The 12,182-nt window shown below is 39.0% G+C and overlaps 1 non-coding gene and 1 pseudogene across 1 annotated transcript; one reads left to right on the top strand and one right to left on the bottom strand.

The window, feature by feature from the left end:
- Positions 1 to 2,812: 2,812 nt before the first annotated feature.
- On the bottom strand, positions 2,813 to 2,886 carry TRNAV-AAC. Its single transcript has one exon. It is a non-coding gene; the product is annotated as a tRNA-Val (tRNA).
- A 4,084-nt stretch (positions 2,887 to 6,970) lies between these two features.
- Positions 6,971 to 8,935, top strand: LOC121783619 (annotated as a pseudogene).
- Positions 8,936 to 12,182: the final 3,247 nt, after the last annotated feature.

Raw genomic sequence — 12,182 nt, 5'->3', positions numbered from 1 at the left:
AAATGTGGGTCCTACATCCCACTACATTTTTCAACCAACTTTTCTCTACATTTCTTAAAATTCGTGCCCGGTCAAAGAGCGACTCCTATTAGGGGACGGAGGAGGGAGTATATTTGATTGATTGTTGATGTATTACATCATATGTAAATTTTGTTTGAAGAATGATAGTAATTGCTAGTTTAGTCTAATAATGATTAGTTTATGATATACTGCAATAATCTTCTGTGTCACCTCTTGATAGTAAGCTATCACTTTCATACATATATCCTCCATATAACAGTGTTATCATCCGAAAATTGACATTTTTTTATTTATTGGATTTAAATCATGTAGTATTAGTATCTATTGAGCTAAAATTATCTCAAATTGATGAGGAGGAAGATGTGAAATGGTAGCTAATTTTTAGAACAAATTATAAATCTTAAAAAATCATTGTACCTATTCTGAAATAGATCATGAAGAATCTCAATTTCCGCTTATGAGTTATTGTGAGGAGTTTATTTGATTTGATGAATTGTTTTTTATTGGTTTGGCGAATTTGATTGAACAGGGAGATAAACTCGTGGCACTTTTAAAATTAGCATGCTAAATAATCTCTCTTTTTCTCTCGTCATATCATATATACACACCAGGCCCGTCCCTTGGCCCGTGCGGCCTGTGCGACCGCACAGGGCCCCCAATTTTCAGGGGCCTCTGAAATATTTCAGCCCATATACATGTATTCCTATTTTTTCAGTCCAACAAAGCTATTTCTCTTGTATAGCAACATGTCTGCTTTCCCAATGCAACTATTGCATATAGAGTTATGTTAACTATTCATGTCACTGTTGCATCGGCAGAACGAAGCTTTTCTAAATTGAAGCTATTGAAGTCATATTTGCGTTCTACAATGACACAAGATAGACTGAATGATTTGGCCATAATCGCACTCGAGAGTGAGATGCTGGAGAAGATTGCATATGAGAACATCGTCGAAGATTTCATTTCAAAGAACACCAAAAGAATGATGTTGTTCAAGTAAAGACTATGCAATCGAGGTTAGAAATGATATATTTCTTTAATTATCATATAGCTTTAAAATGCATTGTCTTTTTTTTATAGGGGTAGGCTTCATTTTAGATTTTTGCACATGGCCTCTGATTTTGTCGGGACGGCCCTGATACAGACACTACCCAACATATATTAATTAGGATAAAGCAATCTTGTTTGCGTGGTGATTAAAAGAGAGAATCTACTTTAAGCTTATCCTTTTGGAATTTGGACGATTATAAAAAAAACTAAAAAGACAAATACTTAAAGAATTAAGAGTAATTATTCAACAACTGATTATGATATACCATGAAAAAATGTGGTCCAAAAAAAAGGACAACCATTTAAACTCACTTAATTTTGTGATAATTGTATATTGGTATTGATTAAGACATGTGGGACACAAGGAATTGCAATTACTACCATCTATATTTCTTTAGACCACTAACCTACAAATTGCTACTTAAATTATCAATTACAAGACACCGAAAGTGAAAAAAGGAGAAGATAAAGTTGCATGTTTTTAGAATCACAATTGGTATACATTGAAACAATAAAGTTAATATTTCTAAGCAAAGGGAAAGTGAGTTATCTGTGTAAGAGTAATTATATAATGACACATTTGTTGGACCTTATGAAGACTTTTTCTTGAAGATATTTGTGATAGCAAGGAATACCCAAAACACAACATTAGTTAAATGCAAACTAATCTAATCTCATCCACAAATCTTAATTGATGGAAGGTCAAATTAATATTGAAATGAAATAAAATATTCTCTAAGAATAAAATAATACACTTTTTATTACATATTCTGATTCTGGTATCATACGCCTTTAGGGGAATAGGGTTTTAAATGGAGTACTTCACTTTGAGTAGTACATTAGGATATTGCAGTTGTCATTTCATGAACAAAAATGAGGGGTAAATTTCTCGTAAAATTATGTTCTTGAATCTACAAAGACTTGAAAATGATACTATATTTTAGTTATCGTACTAATTTGTCACTATAAATCTATAATACTATATCATCTACTACTAGTTAAAGGAATTAAAATTAGTTTTCCAGAGAAATGACATGTTGCCAAATGCAACTTAATTGGCACAATATTCATTTATTCAGTGAAGTTAATATAATATATCAATTAGTACATATTTTAGAAGTACTAGTGTTTTTTTTTAAAGTCTACTACATAAATTAAGAAGAAGAAGAATACAGCTAGTATTAACAAAAGAGAGGCATTAGGTGCATCGTCAAGCAATGAGTTTCCATATCATATCATTCAACTCAAACAATTATGGACCTTATGAATGTGGAACTGAGGTCGACCGATTCCATTATTGGCCTATGATGGCTAGAAACTCTATTAAATTTCATTTCAACTATTTGTGATTAGATTTTACTTCTGTTGTCTATCCGACGTCCATTGACAGTAGCAGTCGCCGAACCATGTTGGGTGCAACTTTGTCTATTGTGTCCGCCACAATGTTCATTTCTTGGACTTGTGACAAGTAACAATGAACTCATGCCAATTGGGAACTTACCCTTTACATTTCTGTTAAAGATTGAATTCAAAGTAGTAGCATTAACCAATTTGTCAAGTTATACTACTATAAAATAAGGTTTATTTGCGCTACAAATTCTTTAATTATTTAAGTCTTTTATATACCATTGATTTTGTTAATAGTTAGTAGGAGTAATTCTTTTTGAAAAGATAATGCTTGACAAGCGAGTGTTACATTTTTCTAACTAAGCCGGAAAAGAGTGACAAAAAAAAAAGAACTTGGCGTCGCCCGGGTTCGAACCGGAGACCTTCAGTGTGTTAGACTGACGTGATAACCAACTACACCACGACACCTTTGCTTCATCATCACGACGTAAATAATTTAGAATTCTCGGAGTTCTTAAAAAAATGTCTGATATTTTGAAAATCTCAGTTCTCTTTAAATTTTTTGATAGGTCAGATATACCTTTATTTTCTTAAAATGTAGTATTTTTTTAGATTAGATGAAAATACGCATATTTTATGATTTTATTTTAATAGAATGCCAAATCATCACATTTATCTGTTTGTTATGCTATTTATTATGGTAATTTTACAAACTTGAGTTTTTTTTTCTTGTGGTGGTTTAGGAATAAGTTGAATGATTATCTTTCTAATTTGTTGATAAACATTTGATGCAGCTCTCCCTAGGGGTGGGTAGGTACGGTATACCTTACCGAAACCATCATACCGTATACCTTATCGGTATGCGAAAAAATCATACATTTACCTTACCAAAATTTTCGGTATACCTTATTTTCGGATGGAGAATTTTCATACCGATACCGTACCTCATTTTCGGTATGTCGTATCAAAGTTCGGTATACCTTACATTCAACATCAATAAAAATTGAATATTTGAGTTTTTAGAATACTATATATATTTTATAATTTAAATAATATATTAAATACTATATTTTATTCATATTATATTTATATTTCACAATAGATTTTATAATTTTAAAATATATAAAATATATTTTATATATAAAGGCAAATTGCCTAAAAAGTCACAAACTTTGGGGAAAGTTTGGTTTTTCCCACAAAGTATAAAAGTTGCGCCTAAAGTCACGAACTTTATCGGATCGTGCAAATTTCCCAAACTACCCGACCTGACGACATATTTCCGTTAAAAACTTATCCCACGTGGCATGCCGGAGGCGAGACTTGGCAACATTTCTGACTGGGCACAAAACGACGTCGTTTTATGCTTTTTTTATTGAATCTTCTTTACACGTCGCCGATTTCATCCCTAAACCGTTTGTCGACGATTTCACTCTTGTCGATTACGTCGTTTTATGCTTTTTTTATTGAATCTTCTTTACACGTCGCCGATTTCATCCCTAAACCGTTTGTCGACGATTTCACTCTTGTCAATTATGTTTTCCGTCTATTGAATTGGGGTTGAGCTTTCGAAATCAGCCAAAAAGAGGTTATATTACCTGAGTTCAGAAATTTTGCCAAGTCAAGCATCCGGCATGCCACGCGGGATAAGTTTTTAACGGAAATCTGTCGTCAGGTCAGGTAGTTTGGGAAATTTGCACGATCCCATAAAGTTCGTGAGTTTAGGCGCAACTTTTATAGTTTGTGGGAAAAACCAAACTTTCCCCAAAGTTTGTGACTTTTTAAGCAATTTACCCAATATATAATTATATTTATATTTTACGGTATATATCTTAAATTACGGTATATACCGAATTTCGGTATGCCGTGGTATATAAAAATCCATACCTTTACCTTACCGAAATATTTCGGTAAGGTATCATACCGTACCGAAAATCACGGTATACCTAAAATTCGGTATTTTCGATATTTTTTCGATACGATAAGGCCGATATTTCGGTATTTTTCCCCAGCCCTAGGTCTCCCACCTAATATTAACAGACACATATATGCCATCCGATCCTTCTCTAAAAAGAGAAATACATTATGATATTAGTCTAATAATAAAATAGTTAATATTCGAAGTTAAATATCTCAAATTCTAGAACAATGTAGTAGGAGTAACATAATTACACGATTAAAAATCCTTGTTGAGTTTAACACGTATTTCAAAAATATTAAAAAATTATTAAAAAATGATGGAATATAAATAATATTCTATGTATTAATTTTATAATAATAAAGTATTGAATTAATGGTATATGAATGTATTTATAATTTATAGTAAAAATGTAATAAGACTTTTTATGGCGAAAAATTTAAAATGGCAAATCGAAATTGTAACACAGAGTACCTATTAATGAAGGAAGAACCGAAGAAGTAGAAACAAAAATTTGAATTAATGAATCTTGTGCCACCTTAAAACTCCGATCAAAATTCTAACCACTTGGGCCATCCACAACGCTGTTACTATACCGCCCTTTAACCAACCCTTAAAACACTATTTGCAGGCCCTGCTGTACTTTTTACTCCATCCCTTAGCTAAGGGTCGGAACCTGCAACCCTCCGTCCCTTAAATTACTATTCATTCAATTTCATTTTTTTATTTTTTTCACCAAATTCAATTAATAAAAAACACACTTCATTAAAAATAAAATAATATTACAACATAAAATAAAAATACAACATAAAATTCAAAAAAATAAAAAAAGACATAATTAAAATCCTAAAAAAAATAAAAATGACATAATTTAAAATACAATTTTATAGAAAATAAAATAACTACTCCGCCGGTGAATCATCCCCCGAAGGCGGTGGAGGTGCCCTGAGGCCACTTGGAGGCGGGATATCATGTTGTGCCGCCATAAACAGGACTCCGTTAAGCCAGGCTTCGTATTGGGTGGCGTAAAGTTGGCAGTGTCCGCCATTGTGGCGGTCATGTACATGGACATAAGGGAGTTCGAGGGTCCGCCCGAGCCCGTGCCCGCCTGGCTTGATTCGGCTCGGCCCTTCCTCCCTCCCTCTAGCCGCCTTCGCCGCATTTCTCCCTTGCGGCCGATGGCGCCCACGGGAGGACCCCCCGGCATCGTCTGTCGGGGTCTCCTCCTCCTGCGAGGCAAACTCTTATGGCCCGATTCCCGAACCGCCATCACAAGACGAGTATTGGCCACTCACCGTGTGCTTCGTGCACTTCGAGGTCGAGCCCGAGCTGGACCGCACACCGCCGGCCCACCTTTCCTCGTCCCTAACGACCTCCCAAACATCGGCATATTTGAATTGTTTGCCGGTGTCTTCGTAGTAGACCCGCAAAGCCGACCTTAGAATGTCCGCTCCCGTGGCTCCGCATTGGTACTGAGCCGCTTCATTCTTGTATATGCCGCAGAATCGTTTGACCTCTCTGTCGACTCGGTCAAAGTGAGCGCGGAGCATCTTTTATGTGCGGCGGCGGGTCTTTTTCGGCTTAATCTCATGGTAGGCCTCGGTGACCTTTGGGGCCGAGATGGGATCGTACGAGACGCTGATCCAGGCGTTGTACACCGCCAGCGTTTCTTCGGGGCCGTACGGATGCCGGCCTAGATCTTCCTCCTCCTCCTCCGCCCTGGAGCCTCCCCCGCCTCGGCCTCCTCCCCCGCCTCGGCCTTCCTCCTCCTCCATGCGAATACCGCGGGGCGGAGGGACGGGCGTATGCATCAACATCAAAATTGGGTGGTTGGTACCCCCGGCGTGCCCGAACCCTGGGTGCCCGGCGTCGAGCCCGGCGTCGACGAACCGGAACCACCCAAATGTGTTGTACATGCTCCCCCAGTCGCCGAACGCTTTGAGATCCCACGCGCCGGAGCCGCCACCGCCGGAATTTCCGTCGCCGGACATGTTGTGATTAGATGTTAGATGAAAATTAGAGAGGAAATGGAGATGAATTTGGAAGAATAGATGTATAGTTATGTGAAATGAGGATGGATTAGGAGTATTTATAGAGTAAAAAAATAAAAAATAAATAAATAAAAGAAAACGACTCTTTTAAATGGTAACATTACGTTTCACTTTTTTTAATTTTGTTTTATTTAATTTGATTTTTTTAAAAAAAATTAATTATTGCGTCAGCGTGACGACGCCTACTCGCGGGCCGGTGAGTGGGAGTCACGCATGGCCTGGGAGCGCACCACGTCGCCGCAGCGCGTGGCGAGCTGTCCTGCGTTACATCCCGGCGGAACGGGTTTCGTGACGAGATGGTGACAGGCTAGGGACGAGATGGGGCGCCGCAACGCGTCGCGCTGCCGTCCCGTCCCTGTGTGACGGGTTCCGGCCACCCGCGTGACGCGTTGATGATGGCCTTAGTTCCAGATGCTCACGCCACGTGTCAACATACCCAATGTTGACAACCCACGTGGTTCGGCGCTTCATTATTTTACTTGACCGCCGCATTCCCTCGACGTGGCGCCGATCCAAGTCCCTTCTTATTTAAAGTTTCAACGGTTCAGATTTTCCCTCATTTTGCTCTTCTCATGCAGCAGTTGCCGTATTCCGTTATGATGCGTATCTGTTTTCTATTTCTTCTCTTCCCTCTCTCGTGAGATTGATTAATTAGTAGTGAATTTCGATGAATTTGGAGCAGAGCGGAGTGTTGGAGTTTAAAACTGACGAAGTGGTTTTGGAAGGTGTCGACGCGAAGAATTTTGGCAGGAAAAAGATGGAGCTCCGGCGGATTAAGTCGGTTTCGATCGGAAAATCCGGAGATCTGGTATTTTTTTTCCGATCGTAAGGTTTCTAGTAGGAAAAGGATATCCGATGTTAAGAAAGAGATTAGATTGATGGAGGAAGCGTTGCTGGTTCAGTTACCGGAAAACGACGCCGGATCTCGAAACGGTGGCACAGCCTTGCCGGAGCATGGAACGGTTTCGATTATTGGTCGGAGGAGAGAGATGGAGGACGCGGTGGCGGCGGAGCTGGATTTTGTGAGGAAAGGCGGGAAGAGTTACAGTTTCTTCGGAGTTTACGACGGCCACGGGGGGTGGCGCGTGGCGCGTGCTTGCAGTGAGATGTTGCATAAGCTGGTGGCGGAGATTGTGGTGGAAGATGGCGGTGAGGAGATAGAGAGTGATGTCGGTTGGTTTTATGAGGATGGATGAAGAAGTGAATAAGAGTGGCGCGTTGGTGGCGTCGACTGGGTCGACGGCCGTCGTGGTGGTGGTGGGGGAGGAGGAGATCGTCGTGGCGAATTGCGGGGACGCTAGGGCGGTGATGTGCCGCGGCGGTGTTGCCGTGCAGATATCCGATGATCACAAGGTAACAAGTCTTTAAAATTATTAATTGGATTTGCTTCTAAAGTTGATGTATAATCCTTTCCATAATTATTGATTTAGTGATTTACATAGATGATGAATGTTAGCTAGATTGGTGATAACTTACTTAAAAATATTTAAAAGTGAGCATAATATTCAAATTCTGAGTAGTAGTAATACTTTTTATAACACAAGTTTAGAAAGTTTGCCTATTGCTTTTCTTCAACTGAATATTCATGGAAAAAGTAATCTTCCATCTGGTCTTATATAGGTGTTCTCTTTGCCAATCAATAGCACTCTCATTTTACTTTTATTATAAATTATACATTACTACTCCATAAATTTATAATTATAATTAGACCCGACGTATTAATTACTAACTTATTCCAATACCATTTCATTATAAAACTAATATACAAAAATGGATTCACATTCTATCAACTTTTTCAACCAACATTTTCTCAAAATCCATCCCAAAAAGGAGTACTTATTTTCATTCACTAGTTGCACAAGAGACTTAATATAAGAACGAATTCATGCTCCGACTCTACACGCACAAGCGATGGGCTGTGGGATGTGATTTCTAATGAGATTGCATGTCAGGTGGTGAGGAGGTGTTTGGAAGGCGGATTATAAGAACGAATTCATGCTCCGACTCTACACGCACAATGGAAGCAGCTGCCATTTTGGTCCAGTTGGCAATGGCTCGGGGCAGCCACGACAACATCAGTGTTGTTGTCGTGGATCTGACTTGTTGCCATTGAAATTTCACCATCACATCTCGGCCATAAGGTTATCTTTCGGGTCGATTTTAGGTTCTATTTACTTCATCATGTGAAATCAGTAAATTGTTCCATGTTTCAGCAATATACCAAGTTGGTTACATTTTATGTCCAGCTCTTACAATCTATCCATAGTTGAGAGTTGATTGTCAATTAATTCTTGGATGATTAAATTGTTTTATAGGCTTATTGATTTGTGATCAACTTCCTTTTGTAGTATCTTATCACAGGGGAATTTGAATTCCCTATGACGATGGGGCCACCTTGACCACCTGCTCACATGATATGGTTATAGTATGTTTTTTTTTTAAATTGTGAATATGATTCAATTTGGGGTATCTATTCGTTTTTTTATGTGTATAGAATTTTTGGATTCACCATTCATGTTTATGAATAGTTATTATACATTCTTTTTATCAATGACTCTGTATCTATCGCCTTTTGAGGTGGTTATTTAGATATGTATTACTGTTTTTTACTACAACACCATTTTCTTGCACCGTCTCCCCTGACCATGGTTGGCTCCTCCTCGTGGTCAGATTCATGAGGGATGCTTAGGCATGGCACTATAGGGGAAATATTATACTAGTAAGCGGTCAAAAATGATTGCAATGGTCGAAATCCATGCTTAACCAAGGTTGCCGCCTAAAAAAACAGCCATTGTGTTAGTTAGGCTCATGTTCAATGATAACTATGATAATTTTTTTGCGGGAATTTTTAAAACAAAAATGATACATTGAGTATTTTTTGGGAAATGCTAGGTATTTTCGAATAATCACCTAAAATGCCATTTGATGAAATTATTTTATTAAATTGGTAAATAAATGTAAGTAATTTACTCACATTACAATTTTCAACACAAAATTTGAAATATTGCAATTAATCCCAAGTAGCATTCTTTTTTAATTTATCATAAATTTAATAATATCAAAATTTCAGCCAAATGAAAAGTCGATGTACACCCTGTTGAGAAGTTGGATGGTGGTCTTGCTACAGAAGGGAAATTAAATTTTACAACTCCGAGGTATGTTCTGGTCTATTCTTCAAATTCTTTATCGAAGCTTCTGAATCTGCTCCTATTCCATCAGCATGGTGCACTAAGCTAATATGGAGAGAGCATCAATGTTCTGTAATTTAGCCAAACTCAACCCTCAACTATAGTATTGTCCTTGTTTTTGTAAGTATCAATTTTAATACATGGCACACACAACACACACATGTCCAGAGATCATTTTATCCCAAATTTCCATGGTTCTGATCTGATTGCACTATACTCGTCAGTTATGGTTTGCTTATGACTCACATATTCATAGAGCTGCCTATGCATTGCCATCTTTCTTAAGGAGGGAGGTAGAATGATCGACCTTCTTCACAGTTAGTGTGTCAGCTGGTTTTGTGCCTCGTTACGCATATCATCACAGTCAGGTAGATAGTGGCTGAGTAGGATTAGAGTGAGGATAATACATAATTCTATTTAGTAATGAATTTTGGATTTGGCTGTGGTGGTTGATTTGCTGCTTTGTGTATGTGGGTGGCGTTGTGCGTTTCAATAAATTGGTCCAGTTGTTAAACCAGGGAAGAAATATTACCAAATATTATAGGAAACTAGGTAGGAGCTTTTACCTTATTTAGATTGATGTAAGTTAGGCATATTATTATTTCCTTTGTAGAGACTCCATAGCCTATATAAGGGTGGAGTATGAATGTAATATTCATTCAGATTTTATCAATGAAAACAATACAATCCCAAATCTCAAATTACAACATGGTATCAATAACAAGTTTCGATCCTTATTTTTTTTGAACTCAGATTCAAATCATCATTGTTCTAACCCTTCTCAAACCAATCGGCCAAAATCAGCAAACAAACCATCCCATACACATTCCTACCCCTACAAAGCAGAAAACCAAAATCAAGTGAGCATCAATCAATATGGCCAAAACTATTGAAACGATGATTGTAGGAATAAAATTCGACGGGAAAAACTTCCCCGTTTGGTCTCGGCTGATGCGTGCCGCTGTAGGCAGCCGGGAGAAACTTGATCACCTTGAGGGTGAGGCAGCACCACCGAAACCAACCGATTCCGAGTACAAGGCATGGCAGGCAGCGGACTACACCGTTTACTCATGGCTCGTTCAAGATATGGAGCCGAGATTGGTGATGCAGTTTGCACAACATCAAACCGCAAAAGGCACGTGGAAGAGTCAAACGACAACGTTCGGAGTGAGGGCCGATCCACAACAAGTCTACGATCTCGACACAAAAATAAGCAAGTTTGTACAAGGAAGTCAAACTCTAGAAGAATACTGGAGTGAGTTACAAAATTTGTGGATAAACATCGAAACAAGAAAGCCCTGTCCATATACGTGTTGCGACAAAGTCGCAATTACATACCACAAAGAGAGCGAGACGAAGAAATTGTACCAGTTTTTGTCGGGGCTGGATGATCGATACGACGCACTCCGACGAGATTTATTGAAGGAAACCCCGGAGCCAACTGCCGAAGCGGCATTGGGCGTCATCAAACAGGAGGAGAATTGGACAATGAACTGGAAGCCGGCAACACATGAGTCGGGTATCGGCTCAGGCTTTGGGGCCCGATATGGAACACCACCACCGCAGACTCAATTCAATCACTAGAATAGAACAGAGGTCTGCCACCGCCACCGCCACCGCACAAGGGAGCACCACCGCACCGCCTAATCGCGGAAACCCCTCTCACCATGCCAAAATCGACAAATCCAAACTCCATTGTTCTCATTGCGGCATGTCGAAGCACACAAGGGAAACATGTTTTCATTTAATTGGCTTTCCGGAGTGGTGGGAAGATGGACACAAGAGCAATCGATCAACTGCAAAAGGAAAAATGGCGGTGGGACAGGATGATGAGAGGAAGGAAAATGCCCCGGCGGGCAACCAAGAGATCGCCTAAGCCAGGGGTCTCGCGGGTCGGACGGAGGAACCCATGAACGGAGCAGGCTGGTGGGCGACCGGAATTAACAGAGAGGGATGTAAGCCAACTGAATCAGCAGCGGCTAGGGCGAATTACGGAGGAGGCGTATCCGAAGAACGTAACGGGTTTGGGGATTTATTCCCTAACACTTCTCTTTTACAAAAATCACAAAAACATCCCCATTTTTTTAAAAAGGGAACCCCACATTTTGCCTTTTTTACACAATCACCCCAATTGTTTGGATAGTGGCCCTCGTACCTTAGATTATTTTGCATTTTAAACCCCAAAACAAAATTTCTGATGATATAGTGTGCAAAAATCATTTCTCGGTATTAGAAAATGAGCCTGATGTTGCTGTCTCGTGTCGAGTAAGTGAATTGGGTAGAAAAAACGATAGAGGGTGGATTTTTTACTGTATGGCAACTGACACCATGACGTATGATAAGTCTGATATAGAATTATTTCATAAGTCTAAGCGTGCTTATATGGAATATGATGGTGGGGAAATTTCACGGGTAGAAGGTGTTGGCACTATTCAAATATCTCCTACCCTAAAAGTCTCTAATTGCCTTTATGTCCCATCTTTAACACAAAAATTGATGTTTGTCAGTCATGTAACCCGTGAGCTTAATTGCACCCTCCTAATACATCCAAAATTTTGTCTTCTACAGGATATTCGGACAGGAACGATTGTTGGGCGTAGAACTGAACGT

The sequence above is a fragment of the Salvia splendens genome, chromosome 21, assembly GCF_004379255.2.
Source record: "Salvia splendens isolate huo1 chromosome 21, SspV2, whole genome shotgun sequence".
NCBI classification, from domain to species: Eukaryota; Viridiplantae; Streptophyta; class Magnoliopsida; order Lamiales; family Lamiaceae; genus Salvia; species Salvia splendens.
Note: the sequence above shows the minus strand (reverse complement) of the source record. Positions and strands in the feature narration are given on the sequence as shown.